The sequence below is a fragment of the Corythoichthys intestinalis genome, chromosome 3, assembly GCF_030265065.1.
Source record: "Corythoichthys intestinalis isolate RoL2023-P3 chromosome 3, ASM3026506v1, whole genome shotgun sequence".
In the NCBI taxonomy this organism is placed as follows: Eukaryota; Metazoa; Chordata; class Actinopteri; order Syngnathiformes; family Syngnathidae; genus Corythoichthys; species Corythoichthys intestinalis.
In genome coordinates this window covers 46855175-46879512 of record NC_080397.1, presented here as the reverse complement: position 1 = coordinate 46879512, position 24338 = coordinate 46855175, and the positions used below count along the sequence as shown (strand labels likewise).

At 38.7% G+C, this 24338-nt stretch overlaps 1 protein-coding gene across 2 annotated transcripts in view; it reads left to right on the top strand.

Moving 5' to 3' along the window:
• Nucleotides 1-24022: 24022 nt before the first annotated feature.
• Nucleotides 24023-24338, top strand: part of adrb3a (adrenoceptor beta 3a) — a 36649-nt gene continuing 36333 nt past the window's right edge. For both annotated transcript variants that reach the window (XM_057832316.1, XM_057832317.1), the window contains exon 1: nucleotides 24023-24337. The gene's annotated coding sequence lies outside the window, so the exon portion shown is untranslated. The remainder of the gene's footprint in view (nucleotide 24338) is intronic.

The window sequence follows — 24338 nt, the reverse complement described above, 5'->3', positions numbered from 1 at the left end:
GCTCCCATGTTAGTGGCATGGGTTTGATTCCTATTTGGAGCAATAGCAAGGTCAGAATGAGAGTCAACTGAGGTCACTGCCAACACTCATGAAGTCATATTTATATGGGGCTTCGCAGGGCAAAAATTTACGGTTCACTCAAAATTCACCAAAAACTTGCCCAGTCATTTCTAATGGGAATGCCATTGACGGCTATGTACGGCATTCCACTAATTTCTAATGGCAAACATTTCCCCCTCTTTTTCAATGGCAGGAAAACATAAGTGGTCGTGATTTTTTTAAACAAAAACTTAGCATTACAGCTAAGGTTGTTCCGATCATGTTGTTTTGCTCCCGATCCGATCCCGATCGTTTGAGTATCTGCCGATCCCGATATTTCCCGATCCGATTGCTTTTTTTTTTTTTTTGCTCCCGATTCAATTCCAATCATTCCCGATGATTTTTCCCGATCATATACATTTTGGCAATGCATTAAGAAAAAAATGAATAAAACTCGGACGAATATATACATTCAACATATAGTACATAAGTACTGTATTTGTTTATTATGATAATAAATCCTCAAGATGGCATTTACATTATTAACATTCTTTCTGTGAGAGGGATCCATGGATAGAAAGACTTGTAATTCTTAAAGGATGAATGTGACTTTGTATATTGTGACTAAATATTGCCATCTAGTGTATTTGTTGAGCTTTCAGTAAATGATACTGTAGCCATTTAACCTCTGCCCAAATGCATGATGGGAAGTGCAACCATGACTGTGCGTAGTGGTACCAATTGATATATCTTCTCTGCGTTGAGAAATAACATAGTGGGTGTTAAGAAAAAGATCAACTACTACCTTACTTCCCCACATTGCTTCCCACGATATTTCTAATTGTTGAGAGAGGGATTGTAAGGCTTTAGCCAATTAAAAAAAGGCTTCAAAGGTTGCCAAAATTCTCTCTACTCATTTTTCGTTGCCTTTTAACTCTATGTATACGAAAAACGGTGCCATTATAGATTGAACGCGGCAATGCGTGAGTGGGTAGTGCAGCGCATCAGTTAGTTGCGTTAAATATTTAAATGTTATTACCGCCGTGAACGCAATAAATTTGATAGCCCTACTTTAAGCCAAAACTAAAGACTCTGGATGAGTGTAAGACATTTTGTCTGTAACGTTAAATACAATTAGAAGACGATTTAATTGAAAAAAAATATATATATATATATATATATTAAAAAAAGGCATGTCCGATATTTTTTTGCCGATTCCGATACTTTGAAAATGATGTGATCTGACCCGATCGATCACAGCCCATCGACATTCAACTCGGGCCCATGTAAGTCAGTGCCATTGACAGCCATGCATATCCATGACATTGATGGCCATATACGTCCAAATTTCCCATTCATTTTCAATGGTAGAAAGACATGTATGGTTTTGATTTTTGACCATACACTTACCATTACAGCCCATTGACATTCAACTAGCACACAAGTAGTTTGATGCAACTGACAGCCATGCACATCCATGCCATTGACAGTGAAGGAATCTGACCTTTTAGCCAGATTGCCTGAATCATGCCAGCCGAACCGCCGGACCTGCGCTGGCGCAAATCCAACGACATGGACCGAGGAAACTCTGGCAACCTGGCCAAAAGGCCAAACTCCGTGCGTTCACGTTAGTCTTAACCCATTGTAAGGCTTCAAAACACATTTTAAAAAAATGTATTCTAAGTCGACAGCAATCATACAGCACAGAGGGACGCAGGCGAGGATTCCGGGTCACCATATCACAAGTCAATAAAAGGTTCCCGAGAAATATGACCACAATTAGTTAAACATTCAGTCTTTTTGAAGGCTCTCGCGGGGCAGGCTGTGGGCAGAAGAAGGGTGTGCTTGGGTGTTGTTTAGGATTATAGTCTGTTTGTGGATTGGACAGGTGGATTCGGGAGTTACTGTTGTCAGGGCAACGAGGGTTGTGGATTTTGAAACCTCAGCGTCAAAGGGGCTCTTGGAGTCTTATCAGTCGTGTTATCAGTTGGATATTGGGTGTTCTCCTGTGTTCCTTGTGTTGGGACAGGACGTCCCGCCATTTGTTCTGGATTATCCGGGAGAACTGATTGTGAGAGTTGGTGGTGCAGACGTAGGCTTGTAGATGTCTTGCTTTGTCAGCGTCAATCTTGCTCAGTCAGTTGCATGATGCACACGTTGGGCTTCCGTGATAAGAAGGCCTCATGCATCTCTTATGCCCTATATTCTCATCGTTTTCCTTAAACTGTGGTATAAGTGCTATTTATTTTATATTGAGTGTGTCAGAGTAATACAAACAGTCAAACAGTAAATACGAGAAATGATACTATTCCCTGATTGATTATATTAAGTGTGTTAAGAGTCGATTGGTAAATACCAGAAAATATACCATTCCCTTCAACAGCAATGTACATCCAAATTTCCCATTCATTTTCAATGGCAGAAAAATGTGTGGTTTTCATTTTTGGCCATATATTTACCATTACAGCTCACTGACGTTCAACTGTCAGTCAATGCCAAAAGTCAATGCCATTGGCGGCCATTCACGTCAAAATATCAACAAAAAGTGACCTTATCTCAAAAATGTCCCAGAAATGTCCCCAGATCAACAGGAAGTGACCTAATAGATCTGTTTGTACCACAGCAAAGCCCCATTATAATTTTTCCAGAAATTGCAGTTTCTAGTTACTTAAACTGCTGCGTTAGTTTTTCTCAATTGCTTTGGTACATTTCTCAGATCAAACCTGCAATTCTCAAAACTACTTGTTTAAACCTCACAACATCGCATCATGAGTGCACATCAAGAAAGCAGTTTCTCAATCCTTTCAGCAGGTTGCAGATTTTTTTGTGCATCCATGCAAATGATTTTGTACAATTCTCTGCAGTTTCCTACAGTATCAGTTGCATCTGCCATGATGGTCACAATGGATTATCATGGGTCTCTATTGAATAGTGTCACTATCCACAACATTTCGTCATTACTTCACAGCATAATGGATGAACGTGTTCTCAGAATATGTCAGCATGTGTGTGATTATTTCTGAGCATTTTCATTACTTATTTTACGTAATCTATCTTAACCTGCCAAAATTTGTAATAGTTTGGGACAATGTGAGTTTCCACCACGCCAACATAATCAGGAGATGGTTTGCAACCCACAACAGAATGGTAATGAAGTTCCTACTACTATACTCACCTCAATCCCATAGAAGATTTTTTCTCCACATGGAGATGGCAAGTGTATGATCGTCAGCCTCACAATCAATGACTCTCCTGGATGCCATGAATGCAGCACGCAGTGACATCACAGCGGATGCCTGCAGAGTCTGGGTAAGGCATTCAAGAAGATTCTCTCCACGCTGTATAGCAAGAAAAGACATCCGTTGTGACGTGGCTGAAAATTTGTGGCCAAACAGAGAGGAATGTCAAGTTGTACAGAAAGAATGGGTGAATAATCCTGAAGGAATTTAAAGAGCATATGACACGAGAAAAAAAGTCTTAAATGGCATTATTATGTGAATTCGAATCATATTTTGAGATGATTCGACTATATACGACAATTTAGCAAAGCACAGATGACGAGAAATTAGTCTTTTAATCTGCCGGTTAGCCACGCCCACCATTATAGGGCTTTAGCGTCCCTAACAGGTTGATGACGTTAGCGGTAGACTGGGCTCATCGGTTTTACTATTCAGCCCATTGAGGGGGAATTATTCAGAACGAGGAAAACGCGACGAAGAGAGCCGCAAAATGTCATTGTTTCAGTCTCTCTATTCCATTATTTTTACAGGACATTCTTTTTATCCAAGTATTTCCCCCAATAGCTATATAAATGGCTTGAGAAGGACCAGTCAGCCCGTCGAGGGGGAACTATTCACAACGAGGAAAACGCGACGAAGAGAGCGGCAAAATGTCATTGTTTCTGTCTCTTTACTTCAATATTTTTACAGGATATTCTTTTTATCCAAGTATTTTCCCCAATTGCTAAATAAATGGCATGGTCATGACAAATAACAGTCTTGTGCTGAATGGAATATGAAATAATAAAAATGCATTTATTCAGGACGACATGGCAAAATTACTCCATAATGGTCAAAACTGTCGACTTCACCTTTACTGTCGCACCTCCCGAACGATATTTTATGACACCTAAATCGGACATATGTCATTTCCCTTCCCCGGCTTCGGAGAATGTAAACAAACCAGAAGGCGTGACAGCTAGCCGACATGCTAAGTGATGTTTCAAAGTCTTCGAAGCGGAAAATCACACATAATTAGCCTGGATTATTTGACATGACGACCCGGTTGTCGATTGTCTTCGGGGATCGGCAAACCGCCCGGCGGAGAGCAATTTACAGTTCGTTCCCCGGAGGAGGGTGGCTGGACTTGTTGTGCAGCTAACGTGCTGCTGCTAATGAGCATTAGGAGAGCTTTTTACATGCCTATCAATGATCAAACGTAAGTAGTCCTTTATTTAAAGGAAGTTTGTAGTGTTTACTTTGTAATCGCTGTATTCGTATTTGACATAATGCAAAACAAGATGTTTAATCACTTCCTCGTAAGTCCAATGGTCCCACAGTAAATATCCACGGTGAATGGGAACCTTTTGAAACTCCAAAAAGGCGCATACGCCTCTCCCTCATACAGAATGATTTTTCTGCAGCCGTTTGGCTGGCGTGATGCGAAAAATAAACGTATTAATCCGCAAAATCAGCTGAATCCTTCGTCCTCATACACAACAGTACACTGTAGCGTGAAGAGGACGTCTTCTACCGTACACGTCACAGCGCCCTCCTCCTCAATGCAAGACCGAAGCCGGAAGTCACTCATTTTCATGGCGCGGGATTCAAAAAACTAAATAAAAATAGCGATCGCTTCCACACACATCCAAGCGGCCCATATCATTCAGGGGCATAAAATATCGCGTGTATTATGAAATAAACATGCTTTTTCGTGTCACAGGCACTTTAAAGTTTAGTTGTGCGGATTGTGAAATGTTGACATTTCTAATTTAGTTTTTATATTTCTTTTTGATACTCAGTGCTGTCTTTTGCTTTCTGTATTGCAATGACATGGTCTGTAAAGGTTGTAAAAACAGTAAAAGTGTAAACTGAATCCCTTCCAGTCTCTTGCAATCAATCTCCCATACACAAAGGTGTAACTTGCAATTTTCATCAAAACTTACATGTACCATCTTCAGCATCAGAGCCTTCCACCAGAGTAAGTGTTCAATTGAGAGCAACTAAGCAACTTGACTGTCTTGTTTGTACACAATGAAACAATGACTTATCATTCATATGGCACTGACACTGAATTTTTTTTTTTTTTCATGTATTTTTTTTTTCAACCCAATGTAAAAGGTGGTTGCTTTTGACAAGAGCTGCAGATGCTTTTAATTATTAGTCATTTTACAAAATGTATCACAGATAAAACTAATTAAACATTTAAGTTTTTAATGTGTCTTCAGTGTCATGAGAATATCCATAAACCATTCCCAAATTTTGCAGCCCAAAGAAGGAACTGCAGGGTGACAAAAGAAGCTTTGCACAGACACAAGATGAAAATCTCAAGTCTCATGGATGGCATTTCCCAGAATGTTCTTCTCCACTTCACTAAACTGATAGCCATCTTCTAATTTTTATTTTACAGCTTAGAGTCAAGAGGAGTGCAATGATTTTTCATTATCTGCACTCGAGGATTTGGTCTCCTGATAGACCATATGGATGTGGGAACCAATTTTACTCCCTTTACAGGTTCAGAGAGAGTTTTGACAGACTAATTTACATAGTACTGCCTAAAGTATGTACAATGTATCAAAAAAGTGAGTACACCCCTCACATTTCTGCAGATATACTTAAATATCTTTTCATTGGACAACACTGACAAAATGACACTTTGACACAATGAAAAGTAGTCTGTGTGCAGCTTCAATAGAGTTAATTTATTTTCCACTCAAAATAACTCGAAATATAGCCATTAATATATAAAACCCTGGCAGCAAAAGTGAGTACACCTCTTAGAAACTACGTACATCCCTAAATGTACACAGTTTACTGAAGACATGTCAACAAAGCACATGGATTACTGGAACCATGTCCTATGGTCTGATGAGTCGGGCGAGCTTTCTTGTGTACCGTTTTCAGAAGAGGCTTCCTCCTGGCAAGGGCGTACGTTTGCATCGGGACGGAAGGGACATAACACTACCAACTTTTCGGGAGGCTAAAATCGTCCCCACCACACATTGAGCAACCATATATGCATTGTATAATGAGTTCAATTATACATGTGATTTAAATTGTCTTCCCATATGTTTTAAGTAGGGCTGTCAAAATTATCGCGTTAACGCGCGGTAATTCATTTTTTAAAAATTAATCACGTTAAAATATTTGACGCAATTAACGCACATGTCCCGCTCAGACAGTATTCTGCCTTTTGGTAAGTTTTACAGCAAGGCTTTTTGTGCTGTCTAACAGCGAACTCTTGTGGTCGCTTTGCGACATGGTTTATTGCTTTCTTGCCAGTTCAATATGGCTGCACGACATCTCGGGCTGACGCCTACGTTGTAATGTAGTGCTTATATGATCCTTGGACAAGATTTGTCCGTAAGTATGGTTGTTGTAAAGAATGTACATATTATGTTCGTAAGCGAAATGTTATATTTTTTGTATGAGACGCTTTTTGTTTATGTTTAGTGAACCTGTATAGCGTGCTAAGCTAACATTGTTGCTAAAGCAATGCTTGTGTACTTTTTTTTGTAGTTTCACTACGGTCTAAAGAGGACAATGGTTTGAGGCCATTTTATTAATAAATCAGATGAAAAAGGAAGAAGTCTGATTATTAAGGCGTCGTTCACTAGCTGTTTAGCTTTGGAAAAAGTAGATTTTTTAAATGACAGTAGAGTGAAATGCCCACTACAGTCCTTATGTACCGTATGTTAAATGTATATATCCATCTTGTGTCTTATCTTTCCATTCCAACAAGTTATTTTACAGAATATATATATAATTTACAGAAAAATATGGCATATGTTATAGATGGTTTGAATTGCGATTAATTGCGATTAATTACGATTAATTAATTTTTAAGCTGAAATTAACTCGATTAAAAATTTTAATCGTTTGACAGCCTTAGTTTTAAGTAAAGAATTGACCCAACCATTATTAAGTGAATTATTTTCATTATGTTCAAATTTACATTTACCCCTTTCCACTTGCTGAATGCGCCGGTCCCCCCCCCACCCCCAAACACACGTTTGATTGGCTGATGACTTGACCCACACCTGACACACACACGCATTATCACACTCGCACAGCCCTGATAGGAATACATGTCGACAACATGCCTGCCGCCTCCTCCACCCGCTTCAAAGACGAGGTGTATTAGAAAGTTTTTTTTTCAGCCAGCAGCAGCCACTGTTAATAATTTAAAAAGATGCCAGCATTGTGGAGGTTGGAAACACACCACTAATTTTGCTACTGGAAGTCTGACCTGCATCAGAGTTAGCATAACATTAAACTGTGAACTTGCTAACCTGCAAAACTTGAGTAGGAAGCTGTTAAGAGAAAAGTGTCCTTCTGTTTGTGTTTTTATACTATTAACGTTAATTAAATTGTGAGAAATGTAGTGAACTCCGCTGGAAACTATACAACCAGAAAAACGTGAGCAAGAAGTTGCATGGAGCGAGATGGGTGCTGCATTACCTCAAATGTTGCTCACCCAACACAACATAATTATAAGTAACTACTGTATGTACATAAAAAGAAAGACTTTTTTGGGGGGGGTGCCGCGAGCTACCCACACTAGCGTCGCGATCAACGTAATGAGCACCCCTGATTTAGCATTTCAATTAATTAGGTTCATATTCGTTAGAAATGTAGCCCTGACCCCCGTTCAGCTAATTTGTTTGGTCTTATTAATGTCCCATTCCGAGCAAAAAGTGTACATGCAGGATATGCTGTTGTGTCATCCCTAACATGTTGAGACCAAACCTCCTGGGGTGACAGCCATGCACACCGATTTTTTAATATAAACTGCGGCGTATGATTTGAACACTAACAGGCTGACCCGCCACCTCTTCAATCTCTGCAGCAATGCTGACTGCACTCCTGTAACGAGTCACGTGACATTTTGGAGGGAAAATGACAAGCAGTACTCAATTTGGACATTTACGGATGTACGTAGTTTCTAAGGGGTGTACTCACTTTTGTTGCCAGGGGTTTAAATATTAATGGCGGTATTTGGAGTTATTCTGAGGGGAAAATAAACTCTATTATATAAGCTGCACACAGACTACTTTTCATTGTGTCAAAGTGTCATTTTTTTTCCAGTGTTGTCCCATGAAAAGATATACTTAAATACCTGCAGAAATGCGAGGGGTGTACTCACTTTTGTGATACACTGTATAAATCCATCTATTTGCAAACACTAGTCTTGTCGTGTCAAACAATGTATTACCGTATTGGCCCGAATATAAGACGGCCCCGATTATAAGACGACCCCCTCTTTTTCAAGACTCAAATTTGAAAAAAGACAAACACCAAATTAATTTTTATACAGAAAATAATTAAAGTACATCCGAAACAAATGATTAAAACAATATATTCGAGAGAAAACGGATGTTATTTTGCCTCATTCAAATCTTAATATCTGAACATTTAAATATATAAACTAGGGCTATCAAAATTATCGCTTTAACGCACGGTAATTAATTTTTTAAATTAATCACGTTAAAATATTTGATGCCATTAACGCACATGTCCCGCTCAGACAATATTCTGCCTTTTGGTAAGTTTTACAGCAAGGTTTTTTGTGCTGTCTAACAGCGAACTCTTGTGGTCGCTTTGCGACATGGTTTATTGCTTTCTTGCCAGTTCAATATGGCTGCACGACGTCTCAGGCTGACGCCTACGTTGTAATGTTTTGCTTATATGATCCTTGGACAAGATTTGTCCGTAAGTATGGTTGTTGTAAAGAATGTACATATTATGTTAGTAAGCGAAATGTTATATTTTTTGTATGAGACGCTTTTTGTTTATGTTTAGTGAACCTGTATAGCGTGCTAAGCTAACGTTGTTGCTAATGCAATGCTTGTGTACTTTTTTTTTGTAGTTTCACTACGGTCTAAAGAGGATAATGGTTTGAGACCATTTTATTAATAAATCAGATGAAAAAGGAAGAAGTCTGATTATTAAGGCAGCGTTCACTAGCTGTCTAGCTTTGGAAAAAGTAGACGCTTCGGAGTGAGGACAGCATAGACAGATTTAAATGACAGTAGAATGAAATGCCCACTACAGTCCTTATGTACCGTATGTTGAATGTATATATCCATCTTGTCTTTCCATTCCAACAATTTATTTTACAGAATAAATATATAATTTACAGAAAAATATGGCATATTTTATAGATGGTTTGAATTGCGACTAACTGCGATTAATTACGATTAATTAATTTTTAAGCTGTAATTAACTCGATTAAAAATTTTAATCGTTTGACAGCCCTAATGTAAACTAAAGTGCAATCACATTCGTAAATGAATGGCTTCTAGTTTTTGAAATGTAAATAAACCAATTAGGACTGTTAAATGATGAAATTTTTTAATCGAGTTAATCACAGCTTAAAAATATAATTAATCGTGATTAATCGCATTTCAAACTATTTATAAAATATGCCATATTTTTCTGTAAATTATTGTTGGAATGTAAAGATAAGACACAAGACGAATGTTTACATTCAACATACTGTACATAAGTACTGTATTTGTTTGTTATAACAATAAATCAACAAGATGGCATTAACATTAACATTCTGTTAAAGTGATCCAAAGATTTGTAGTTTTTAAAAGATAAATGTTAGTACAAGTTATAGAAATTTTATTTTATTTTAATTTTATATTAAAACCCCTCTTAATGTTTTCGTTTTAACAAAATTTGTAAAATTTTCAATCAAAAAATAAACTACTAGCTCGCCATTGTTGATGTCAATAATTACACAATGCTCATGGTGCTGAAACCTGTAAAATCAGTCGCACCCAAGCGCCAGCAGAGAGTGACAAAACACCAAAAAACACAAGTAACAAGTGGACATGACACTGTGCTGTCATTTTAATCTGTTTGAGCCGGGCATGTGCGTTAATTGCGTCAAATATTTTAACGTGATTAATTTAAAAAACTTCATTACCGCCCGTTAACGCGATCATTTTGACAGCCCTAAAACCAATCTATTGTGATAAAATAACAAAATTGCAATAACTGCATTAACCATCAAAGTGAAGTCTGACTGTAACTGTAGTCTTGAAACAAATCTGAATAAGGAAAAACATTGCAATAAAAAAAAATGCACACGGTTAAACTTGAGAGTAGCTGAGATCTGTCGTGACAGAACATCGCTTCAATGATATCCGGCGTCATCTAGCGTCGTGAATGGGTAAAATGTCTGGACCGCGAATATAAGACGACCCCCTCTTTTTCAGTTTAATTTCAATGCAAAAACACTGTCTTATATTCGGGCCAATACAGTATATAATTTTTGGAAAGTATGTGTGTCTTTCTGCACGTGCAAATAATATGTACAAAAAGAAAGGGATATAATATGAAACATCTATGTGCAACATGGATGGATATTATATGTTCAATATAAGGACGTGGTTCTGGATTTTATCCAGCCTAGCTATTGATGTTCTGTGATGGTGTCAGATATTATGTAACGTACTCACAGATACATTTAAATTGACTGGTTAATGTGCTTATTTTACACTTAATGCTTGGACAGGCTGTCTACAGAACCAAACAGTTATATACAATAAATTTAGAAATGAACAATAATCCATTTTATTTACTATTTAAAGCAGCATAACTGTTGAGACAGCTTGCAAAGCTTGGCGCAGAATCGATTTTGTGTTGAATCGCCACGCCAGTTAATCTAAAAAAATAGTTGACAAAGACGTTCTACAACATTTCTAGGAAATCACAGCGTTGGATCACTGGTGAGCTATTTTTAGAACATGGGCATGAGTTACACGCGGCCATTGAGAGAAACCACTGTTAGTGACACCTGAGCTACAATGGTTTCTTCTCTCTAATATGGTGAAATTTAGACAATACATTCGTTGAACAGAATCCGCTTAAATGAACGCCAGGACCAAGTGACTGAATTTTTTTTTCTCAGAATAAAAAAAGGATGATTTGTATCACGTCATTTCTTTAAGTAGAATGTGCCTGTTGTTTCAGCTGTCAATGGTGTTTAATGCTTTAGCTTTCAAAACTCTAAACAGTGCCTGATTTTACCAAGTTGTTGATTAAGGTGTGCCTGACTCATCTCGTTTGATCTTTTGACAGTCAAGAGAATGAACGGAGGCCTGTCATGGAAAAGCCTGTCACACTGTTTACACTGTCAGGTGACGGATACACTTAATAGGTTAACAAGTGTAGAGCTCTGACTACATTAACTCACGACATTAGCAACTTTGTAAACACGCATCATCAGCGAGTTGTGCGTTTCATGCCATTCACTTCAGTTGTTAAAGAGGTCACCGATTTTTAAGAAATGTGATGATTAAAAATAATAATATCTAGGCCTGCAAGCAGGACTGAACGGGCCATCGCAGTTTGGCGCAACTCGGTCATGATGCAGGTCGGGGTGGTGGCAGATCGTCCCCCTCTAATCCTCTCATGAGAACCTAACATGCTCGAAACTCGCATCTTTTTTTTTTAAGATTAGAAATACATTAACACACCTAGGAGAAAAAACCCTATTGGAGAGAGTTCTACAAAAAAGGAGGTGCTCCTGAGCTATGCAGCCACGCCCTTACTCAAAACTTAGATGAATCTTCTAATTGGACCAATTCAACCAAGTGTGCCAAATTCCGTAGCTTTATAAGCTGCCTAAGTCCCTGAAAAAATATACTTCTTTTAATGACGAATTAAGCGTCGTCATGGCAACAGACGTGTGGACCTGAGCCTTAAAATATAGTATTACAAAAGGTTATGAAACTACAATGACCAACCTGAAAATAATTGGACATGTATAAGTAAAATGAGTGATTTCTGTTGCCACTAGTTGGCACTGTAGCGTTGATGTGAATAAGCCGTACAGGACCGTTCAGGGTACGACTCTTACCAAGCACGGGATGTTTGGCGCAGATATGTTGTATGTCTGCCAAGTTATGACTGTTCAAAAATTGTGGAGAGACAAAACGGGGACGGTCAGTTTCACTTTCCTGTTTGGACCCCTCTGCTTCAAACAATCCTCAGTATTTTTCATCAGGCACCTTACCACATGTCTTAATGCTCCCCTGAAACAGGTTTGAGGTCAATAGAATTTTTTCCCTTCCAGGAGGAGTCGGTCTCGTAAAAAAGGCCATTTACTGTTCCCAGCAGGGGGCGCCAGGCCTAATGGGTAATATTTCAATGAAGTCAAGTTCAGGCTGGGATACATCACGTACATGCTAAATATGAAAAAGATTTGAACATTGTATGCTGGAGTTACAGTATTAGTCATTTTCTGAATTTGGTGTTTTGCTAATAAAATGGCCGACTTTGGCACCCCGCCCAGGTCAGGCCCGTCAATGAAAACTCACCATTTTGATAAATTAAGATCTCATATGTCTTATGAACAGTCCCAACAATTTTGAGGAGGTTCCAACAAACTCCCGAGGCGCCAAGGTCTCAAATGTGCACCCTATAAATCGATCAAAATTTCACATTCGGCCCAAAATGCCCGATTTCGTGTTGGGTTTGGAATATGGGTGCAAGAGACTTTTTGGAGCAGTTTTGTACAAGGTATCGACTCCCCAAATTTCATTCCTCTATGTTGTAAAAAACCTAGTAGGAAAGGCCTTTTTGAAAAATCCTTTCTATTGCCACAAGTTGGCGCTGTAGGGTTGATGCAAATGACCCCTACAGGACCTTTCATGGTATGGCTCTCAACAAGTATGAATGAAATCGCACCATTTTGAAAACTTAAGATCTCCTATCTCTCCTGAACAGTCTCACCAATTTTAAAGACGATCTAACTAACTCCCTCGGAGAAAAGGTCTTAAATGTGCACCCTGTAAATCGATAAAAATTTCACATTTGATCAAAAATATCCGATTTCCTGTTGGGTTGGGAATATGGGTGCAAGAGACTTTTTGGAGCAGTTTTGCACAAGGTATCGACTCACCGAATTTCATTGCTTTACCTTGATAAAACCTAAATTGAGAGGCCTTTTTAAAAATTTCAGGGGGCGCCACTGAGCGATTTTGTGACATGTTTTCGTAACGTCGCAAGATTATCGAAATTTAAGCAAAGTATGTGCAAATTTTGGCGACGTTTCGTGCATGTTCAGGCCTCCAAATTGGCCATTTTCATTTGCCCTGAAAAAAAAATCCTTTGCATTGCAATAGGGCCTTCACAAGCTTAGTGCTCGGGCCCTAATAAATAAACATGACAACGTAATGTTATCAGAGTTGTTACTTTCGCCAGTAGCTGAAACCTGCGGAAGTTGAGGTTATGTTTTCAGTTACATATGTCAGTGTATCAGTTTGTGTTCAACTGAAGAATGAATAAAGGGAATTTTATCAAACTTGTAGGATATGTTTGTAATTTGTAAAATTTTGCGATGATGAGGTCAAAGGTCACAGAGGTCATAAAAGGAATTTTGTAATAACTTGTTAACAGATTAGCCTATTTAACTCAAATTTGCAGGGTAGCTGAGACGATGAAAAGAGAGAGAGTGATGACATTTTGGTGCATGAGTGCCTACTCTACTAAAATATGGTGAGGCTTTGATTTTGTCTCCTTAGGCAGATGTCTGCTCTTTCATCCTCAGTATCTTAAAGACCATACGACATGAGAAAAAAATTCTTAAATGGCATTATTATGTGAATTAGAATCATATACAACAATTTAGCAAAGCGCAGATGACGAGAAATTAGTCTTTTAATCTGCCGGTTAGCCACGCCTACCATTATAGGGCTTTAGCGTCCCCAACAGGTGGAGGACGTCAGCGGTAGACTGGGCTCATTGGTTTTACTATTCAGCCCATTGAGGGGGAATTATTCAGAACGAGGAAAACGCGACGAAGAGAGCCGCAAAATGTCATTGTTTCAGTCTCTCTACTCCAATATTTTTACAAGATATTCTTTTGATCCAAGTATTTGTCCCCAATAGCTATATAAATGGCTTGAGAAGGACCAGTCAGCCCGTCGAGGGGGAACTATTCACAACGAGGAAAACGCGACAAAGAGAGCTGCAAAATGTCATTGTTTCTGTCTCTTTACTTCAATATTTTTTACAGGATATTCTTTTTATCCAAGCATTTTCCCCAACTGCTAAATAAATGGCATGGTCATGACAAATAACAGTCTTGTGCTAAATGGAATATGAAATCATAAAAATGCATTTATTCAGTACAACATGGCAAAATTACACCATAATGGTCAAAACTGTCGACTTCACCTTTACTGTTGCACATCCCGAACGAGATTTTATGACACCTAAATCGGACATAAGTCATTTCCCTTCCCCGGCTTCGGAGAATGTAAACAAACCAAAAGGCGTGACAGCTAGTCGACATGCTAACCCGAACTGAGTGATGTTTCAAAGTCTTCCAAGCGGAAAATCACACATAACTAGCCTGTATTATTTGACATGATTACTGGGTTGTCGATTGTCTTCGCGGATCGGCAAACCGCTCGGCGGAGAGCAATTTACAGTTCGTTCCCCGGAGGAGGTGGCTGCAGTTGTTGTGCAGCTAACGTGCTGCTATAACGTGCATGAGGAGAGCTTTTTACATGCCTATCAATGATCAAACGTAAGTAGTCCTTTATTTAAAGAAAGTTTTTAGTGTTTACTTTGTAATCGCTGTATTCGTATTTGACATAATATAAAACAAGATGTTTACTCACTTCCTTGTAAGTCCAATGGTCCCACAGTAAATATCTACGGTGAATGGGAACCTTTTGAAACTCCAAAAAGGCGCATACGCCTCTCCCTCATACAGAATGATTTTTCTGCAGCCGTTTGGCTGGCGTGATGCGAAAAATAAACGTATTAATCCGCAAAATCAGCGGAATCCTCCGTCCTCATACACAACAGTACGCTGTATAGTGAAGAGGACGTCTTCTACCGTACACGTCACAGCGCCCTCCTCCTCAATGCAAGACCGAAGCCGGAAGTCACTCATTTTCATGGCGCGGGATTCAAAAAACTAAATAAATATAGCGATCGCTTCCACACACATCCAATCGGTCCATATCATTCAGGAGCATAAAATACCTCGTGTATTATGAAATAAATATGCTTTTTCGTGTCACATGCACTTAAATATACAGTGGTACCTCGACATACGATCGCTTCGACATATGATCTCTTTGACATCCGACGTAAAATTTGACCCGCCATTTGACATTCTCGAAATACCATGATTTATGACAGTGCCAGTTTTTTTTGTTTTTTTTTTAGTAATTATATAGCACATTTATCTACATGGTTACCATCCCCAAAGCGCTTTACATTAGCACACATATACCTGTTCACGCACACATTCACACACCATTGGTGCTGCTGCCATGCAAGGCGCTGCCAACCCATTGTGGGCAATTTAGGGTTCAGTGCCTTGGGCAGTCGTAGACGGGAATTGAACCGCTGACCCTTCGGTCCCAGGACAGCTTGAGCTACCAACTGCGCCACGACCTTTGTGGTTTTGCCGAAAATCGGACTCACAACGGATTTTTATGTGAGAGAAATCAACACGGTTCCAGAAAGGTTAGTGCAGGTGGTGAAAAAAAAGGAAAAAGGTGACACTTACCATTGAAATGAAGATAGAAATGATCAAAGAATATAAGTGTGGTGTGTGCATCCGTGACCTGGCTCAACAATACGGCCGTAGAATGTCTACAATCTCGACGGTCTTCCTCCGACCTTCTTTTGCCAGTCTTTACAAGTTAATAATTATTATTGTGGTAAAATCACCAAAGAAATTGCCAGCTTCGTCAGTTTTTAATTATTTTTATTTCAGAACCAACAACAAAACATTAAAAGAGTGTAAAAGAGAGTAAAATCTCTACTGCAGCTTTGTCACCCTGTCAGGTCAGCCATGCGGTACGTAGCACGCAAAACACGTCTGCTACTTTAGAACCCAATTCGTTACATTATTACTGTCATGGGCTGTCAAACGATTAAAATTTTTAATCGAGTTAATTACAGCTTAAAAATTAATGAATCGTAATTAATCGCAATTAATTGCAATTCAAACCATCTATAAAATATGCCAGATTTTTCTGTAAATTATATATATATTCTATAAAATAAATAGTTGGAATGGAAAGATAAGACACAAGATGGATATATACATTCAACATACGGTACATAAGGACTGTATTTGTTTATTATAACAATAAATCAACAAGATGGCATTAACATTATTAACATTCTGTTAAAGCAATCCATGGATAGAAAGACTTGTAGTTCTTAAAAGATAAATGTTAGTACAAATTATAGAAATTTTATATTAAAACCCCTCTTAATGTTTTCGTTTTAATAAAATTTGTAAAATTTTCAATTAAAAAATAAACTAGTAGCCCGCCATTGTTGATGTCAATAATTACTTACACAATGCTCATGGGTGCTGAAGCCTATAAAATCAGTTGCACCCAAGCGCCAGCAGAGGACGGCAAAACTCCATAAAACACAATTAACAAGTGGGCATTTCACTCTACTGTCATTTAAATCTGTCTGAGCGGGACATGTGCATTAATTGCGTCAAATATTTTAACGTGATTACTTAAAAGAATTACCACCCGTTAACGCGATAATTTTGACAGCCCTAATTATTACAGGAATTATTATTATTATTACATTATTATTCCGACCTGTATTTATAATTTATTTGTTTTGCTTTGTGTAATTGCCATTTGTAATAGTACCAGCAGTAATTATTAAGGATTTAGTGTGTGGTTTTCGGGCTGTGGAACAAATTAATGGAATTATAATGTATTCTTATGAAAAAATCCCGCTCGACATACGACCATATCAACTTACAAGATCCTGGAACAAATGAACTTCTTATGTAGAGGTACCACTGTATATTGTTTTAAGTACTTATCCTGTGAATCTGCATCCTTATACAGCTGCATTCCTAATGTTTGATTTTCCTCATTAAAAAATTATGTAAGTGCTAGTTAAAACATTACTAACATCTTATTTGTGTATTCAGTTACATTAAATAAATGCTTTACTACCCCAGTAGAAAGATTTTCCTGCATTGACACAGTGACTTCCCACAGTAACTTTATTAAAGTCAAAAGAACATATTTTATGAACCTCATAAAAAGATGCAGCAGAAGAAGCCGCAGGGAAAGCATGTGACATACATGTTAAGCACTTCAAAATGCTGCAGAAATGCACATTTGTATGCACGTGTGTGCTCTGCAGTGGTGCATCTATTTAAGTAAATTATACAAGTAGATTAGATGTCAATATACTGTACTGTAACAGATAAACATCAGCATTCTTTATGTAATAGAATTTACATTCTGTAATAGAATTTACATCCTGGAATAGAATTTCCACTCTGTTGGTCAACCTAACAGAGTGGAACCATCAGGGTGGATTTTATTCCCTCCATTTAATTTCACCAATCCTCTGTGAAATCGAACATTAAGCTTGCCATCTGTTCACAAAACTTTACATCTACCAAGCAGATTTGTGAGTGTTTTCAAATGTTGTTTACTGTTATAACAATATCGAGTAGCAAAGGGCTCTGGCTTTTTTACTCGGAGTACAATGACCCAAACAAAAAAATTAGCGGCACACAATTTAAATTGTAGCGGCTAAGTATTTATGCACAGCAACTCTTATTTTCACTATATTATCAATAAATAACATCTTATTTATGCATTATTGTCAACAACTGGATTTAAGTTTGGAGCAGTGTTGTTTTCGTCAACTTTGACGATAACAAAAATATTTTGTCAACGAACACTATTTTCATGATGTTGACGAGACAATAACGAGCTAAAATCTTGTTTTGGGAGACTAAAACATTAAGAGCCTAATGTCAGTTTTTATCTGATGAGACGAAAACAAGACGAAAATGCGCCATAGTTTCCGCCACAAGTTAACAATGTGTGACATTTGATTTGTGGTTGGCCTGCATCGTAACAGTGTCTGGTTGTGTCATTCATGTGATGTGCTGTGGCACCCCACCCACTCACAAGTGTAGTGTCCTCTTTACTCTCCAGGCACACATAGTAAGATTTGTTTCATATATTGGCCAGAGAGAAAATGCAATGTTGCTTTAGCCTTTAAAGGTCTGTGCTGAGTGATCACCACACACCAAATATAAGTAACTCGAAGCGTTAGCATAGAATTTGCGTTCATGTTAGCATTAGGCTAATGCTAACGGAAAGCGTCCTCTTAAACTCTCGGACAACCTTTTTTACATTAAGTGCGTAGCGTCCAGGTGGGTATAATTAATTGAAAATAATGTACTGTTTTCCTGATTAGTGTTTATTATCACCAAGTTGGCGTTGTCCTTGTAGATGCTACAGTATGTGCTCGTCCGTCAATGTTCATTCGAAATAGTTGGTAACCTTTATTTATTTATTTCTGGAGCAAACATTTTTAATTTGACAAACGAAAATTTTTTTAGTATACATCGACTAAAACTACACGAAATTAGTCTTGAGTCTTCATCAATAGAAACTAGACTAAGACAAACACATTTTGAGATGACTAAAATATGACAAAGACTAATAAGTACTGTATTATCGTCCAAAAGACGAAGATGAAGACGAAAATTAAAAGGGCTGTCAAAACCAACACTGGTTTGGAGCAAACATTCATTGGCAATGTGTCAAATTTTAGCAACTGGATTGCCCCATTTTCCATAGCAATTCTGTTATAGAAGAGTGAGACATACAAATTATCAAAAAGCTTGTCCTTTTTGGGAAAAAAATAGAATTTACAGTTTTGTCTGATTTTTCTTCCTAAATTCTCCCCCAAAATGTGTCATCACATTTTCTTTAGCTGGCAAAAGTATTACAAATGAACAATGTTGAAGGAAATATTGGGGGACACACAATTAAAATATACAGTCCCGTAACTTTCACACTATAAGGCGCATCTGACTATGAACCGCCACCCACCAAATTTGACACAAAAACGACATTTTTTTTCATAGATAAGCCACAGTGGACTATACCCCGCAGGTGTCCTCCTCACTTTAACCGGTAAAACTTTATTTGACAGTGGGATCATACGAATGTCATTAGACCAAATGAACCACCATGAAGCTTTGAACCATTTGGCTGCAAAGCTTCATTACTTCAAGAAGCTTTATTTGGCCATCACTGCTCCATTGGGGGAGACAGTCAACCTCTGCTGCCACTTGCTGTCAACACTGTTGTTGTCCAACATGCCTTCTAGCATGCATTGCAGCATTACAGATGTAGATAGCAATCAAAATTTACGTTCTGTGCTAATTATTTCGTCAGTTACTGTTCCAGTTGTTTCATCAATTGCTAGTTATTTTATTTGACAGTGGCACCATAAGACTATCATTAGACAATCATAATTATGACATGACACTGTCATGATAATTAATGAATTCAATTCAATTCAATTCAATTTTATTTGTATAGCTCTGGATCACAACAACGTTGTCTCAAAGGGCTTTGCAGAGGCAATATGATACACAATCAGAAACAGCAAATGAAGCAACAAAGATGAATAAATAAATTCAAGTCCTGGGTTTCCCCCATCCTTAGACGCTCCATTTCGGCAAGGAAAAACTCCAAAAACTCCAGAGTCTTCGGGAGGAAAATGAGAAACCTTGGGGAGTACCACAGTCTGGAGAGATCCACTCCCAGGACGGATAGACAGGAAGCCCCAGGACCGCTAATAGGAATTAGCAGGCAAAGTTACAGTCCGTAAAGATGCAGTGGAGTAAAGGAACAAGAAGTGGTCCATCTAGCCAGATGAGACGGGGGTAGCAACGAGGACGTCCATCCGGCGTGGGGTCCGGAAAGTCAGGAGGCTGCAGCTGAAAAATAGCCCCTCCTCAGTGGGGAGGGGGGAAATGGGACACCGGGTGACTAGTGATGAAGAGACTAGACAACTAGATATTAACATTGTAAAATAGAAATAAAGTAAGATAAGTGGTAGGTAGAGTGAGAAAAAGGAGATAGAATTCAGTGGCTGTACTTCCCCCAGCTTTATAGCTTCTAGTGCAGCTTAGACTAAACTTTGAGTCTACTCCGACTTCAACTAGCCTGACCATAAGCTTTGTTGAATAGAAACGTTTTCAATCTAATCTTAAATGTGCAGACTGTCTCGGCTTCTTTAATATTAGCTGGAAGCTGATTCCATAAAACAGGGGCTTGGTGGCTAAAGGCTCTAGCTCCGACAGTACTTTTAGAAACCCTGGGAACTACCAGTAGACCTGCATTCTGAGAGCGGAGTGTTCTGTTGGGGCGGTATGGAACCAGAGCATCGGTGAGATAAGATGGCCCCAACCCATTAATGGTCTTAAATGTAAGAAGGAGGATTTTAAATTTAATTCTAAACTCGACTGGAAGCCAGTGAAGGGCCTGGAGCACAGGGGTGATGTGCTCTCTTCTATTGGTTCCTGTTAAAAGTCTTGCTGCTGCGTTTTGGACAAGCTGAAGACCTTTTAGAGAACTTTTAGGACAAGCTGCAAGTAGGGAGTTACAGTAATCCAATCTCGATATAACGAACGCGTGAATTAATTTTTCTGCATCGCTTTTAGATAAAATATTTCTAATTTTGGCTATGTTGCGCAGGTGAAAGAAGGCCGTTCTGCAGGTTTGTTTAATGTGAGCTTTAAACGATAAGTCAGGGTCGAATAAAACTCCAAGGTTTTTAACTGTGGTGCTGGAGGCTACACTTACATTGTCCAGAGTGACTATCTGGGCAGCTGAATGCTTATAATAGATGTCATTTTGTGTAATGCGGCAAATTATCTCAGTTTTGAATGTATGTAATGGCTGATTCGAGCTGGACATAAATGGAGTTAATGACGTGAATTGTCAGATGACACTTAACAACATGTCATGAGCATTCAGTTATGGCCATAATGGTGTCATGACATAATTATGACAGTCTTATGACGCCGCTGTCAAATAAAATGTTACCTATTAACCCAAATAAATAAACAAATAAGCCACACTGGACTGTAAGAGACAGGATTCAAAATGAAGGAAAAAAGTGATGACTTATAGTCTGAAAATTAGACTATTTATGTTGCCTTCCACCCTGCAGATCTCTTGCACACCCCCATACTGGATGTAACCCCAGAGCATGATTTTGCCACCACCAAACGACACTGTTTTCTGAGTGAATCTCGGATCCATGCAGGCTCCAGTAGATTTCCTGCAAATCAATGGAAGATTCATCTAAAAAAAAAAAAAATCCACCTTTTGCCACTTTTCCAGCGTCCATCCTTTTGACAGGCTGTGGGCCTTGGCAAATGCCACATGGTTTTTTAATTGTTTGCACCCTGAGAGGTCTGCAGGGTAGAAGGCAACATAAATAGTCTGAAATATCAACAAATATTAGCTGCCTCTTACATTCCTAACCATAAAAAGGGACAAATTCTGCAGCAGGATGGTGCTCCATCGCATACTTCAATCTCTACCTCAAAGTTCCTCAAAGCAAAGATCAAAATCCTCCATGACTGGCGAGCACAGTCACCAGACATGATCGTCATTGAGCATGCCTGGAGTAGGATGAGAGAGGAAGCATGGAAGACGAAACCCAAGAATGTTGATTAACTCTGGGAGGCATGCGAGACTGCTTTCTTTGATGTTCCTGATGACTAATAAATTGTATGAATCCTTGCCGAACCCCATGGAAGTCATACAAATATTAAATTTGGATCTCACAGCACCACTACTTAATTCGCTTATGTTATGTAACATATTTTTGTATTTGAAGTACATTTTTGTTCAATTTTCACACTACTTTCTATAGGCGACAAACTTTTGTCTTGCCAAAATTGGACCTTTATGTCTTCATTAAAGGGATCCTCTCTTTTTAAGACAAGTAACTCTTAAAACATAAATGTTAGTCTGAGTTATAATAATTTGATATTAAAACCCCTCTTAATGTTTTTGTTTTAATAAAGTTTGTAAAATTATTTTAAGTGATAGGTCGCCATTCTTGTTACGTCGCAGTGCGTGACGTCACTGGCCCCGAATGCCGAAATTCCAGCTTGTCACTCGTTAGCTTTCCCAACATGTTGTCAGTTCTACCTTCCTATTTGAACCAGATCTGAAAAGTGAAGAGCAGGACAGCACTGTCGGTCGTTCACAAGACGAGTTTCAGGGAAAAATACGTGCAGCAAATACCTGATAAGACAAAAGTTGGGCAAAACCAGTGATGCGAGAGTCCTGTTGGTAACTCCGGTTGGGAGCGAGAGTGCATGCTGTTGGGATTCGGGAACTCCGGTTTTATTAGCAGATATTCAAGGTAAGCATATTGCATTTTCAAATGTTTTCCCAATATAATTATGTAGATTGTTAGCATCCAGAGCTGTCGTGTGCTTTACATACAGTACAGGCCAAAGAGCACACCTTGTGTAATCCACGTCTTGTACATTGTAACGCGTGGAAGCTAGGATACGTGTATAAAAGTACCAGAAAGGGGAGAAGCTTCCACTTATGCACATTTATTCACAAAAAATAATATTTCCACCTTGACCACTCTTCACTCGGGAGCTCAGCAGTACGCAAACACGCATTCCCTGACGAACTCCAACACTGTTGTAAGGTCCACGTCAGAGTCACTGTCGTCACTGTAGCGTGCCATAGTGCTTTAATTATTTCGTATGATTTGGGGAAAACTCCCACGAAGAATAGTCAACAAAAAAGATAGCAATACTAATCCAAATCCGCGTTTTTTACGCACTCGAAGATCCAGGAATTAGACCGATCCCATGGCAATATCGCAGCCGCGATTAGGCCGTCGATTCCACAAAATAGACTGATCCGAAAAGCCGCTGTGGGACCGACGAATAAAAATAAATGGACAGATCCAAAACCATTATTGCAGACGCGATGGGACCCTTACTTGACTGAGGATCCAGGAAAAATGTTCGGGCGCCAGAGGTAACGCGTGGTGGGTAGGATACATGCATACAGGGACCAAAAAGGGGGAGAAGCTTCCACTTATGCACATTTATTCACTAAAAATAATAATTCCACCTTGACCACTCACTTCACTCCCCTTTTTTCCATTTGACTGGAAATTGCACCCAAAAGCAGCACATCGTGGCATTTTACTTCGCGAGTTTAGGCAGCAAGAAGCAATTGTTGAACACGCTACACACTCGGAAAGATACCAATTACGTCATCACTGCGAGCCCGCAAACCATGGCGCCAACTAACGGTCAAAATATGGACTAAATATTATAAAATATTGCCATTGATTTAACATTTTATGTGTTTCTAACAACATATTTTTAGTACAAGAGAACAATTGTGGTTTATTAGAGCCTACATGTATTTAAATCAGAGGATCACTTTAAATGATACATCTTTCTTCAGTGAAACAAATATATTTTTGTACATTCAACAATATTTGGGAGGGTCTTAGCTTTGATATGAGCCATTTCTGGAACCAATTGAATAATTAAAAGTCAGGTTATTAGCAATTGTTTCTACAAAATGGATAAGCAACAAGACTTTTGTCAGGGACTGTATACTGTACTACTACTTTATTTTTAGAGAGAAGCACAAATGACGATTTGTTTATTTTCATAACAATATATTTGTATATTTGCAAGCAAAATTAAAGTCATGAAAAACCTTGAAATTAGTGTTGTTACTTTAAACAGCTTGAACAATATCTTCATGATTGAGTGAAGCTCCTAATGCTTGTTTGGTTTCTGCACACCGGACAGCGCTCACACCCTTCAACTCCTCCCCTTGGCCAACACAGCCATAGACAGCTGAGAGAAAAAGAGCGAGGGAGGGAGAGAAAGAGAGCAGACGAAAAAGGTGGGCTCTCACGCTGATGCATTCGTGCACTTTTTGCTACAGTTCAGATGTCTTGTATCTTGATCAAACTACAGCAGTTGTGCCGCAGTCTGTTGAGATTATTTTGAGCTCCTGCTAGGCAAGGCTGGCTTTTAAAAATATTTTTCTAATCAATGTTTGGCCTTTTGGCAACTCCGTGAACTTTTATTGTTCCAGCACGGAAGGAAATGTATATTTTAAGGAGAACATGTTGACTCTATTAAGACGTCTTCAGTTGTGGAAGCATGGGAAGCCCGGGCTGAAGTTTGAGCGTGGCTAAACAAATCTCCTGAGGCAAGAAATG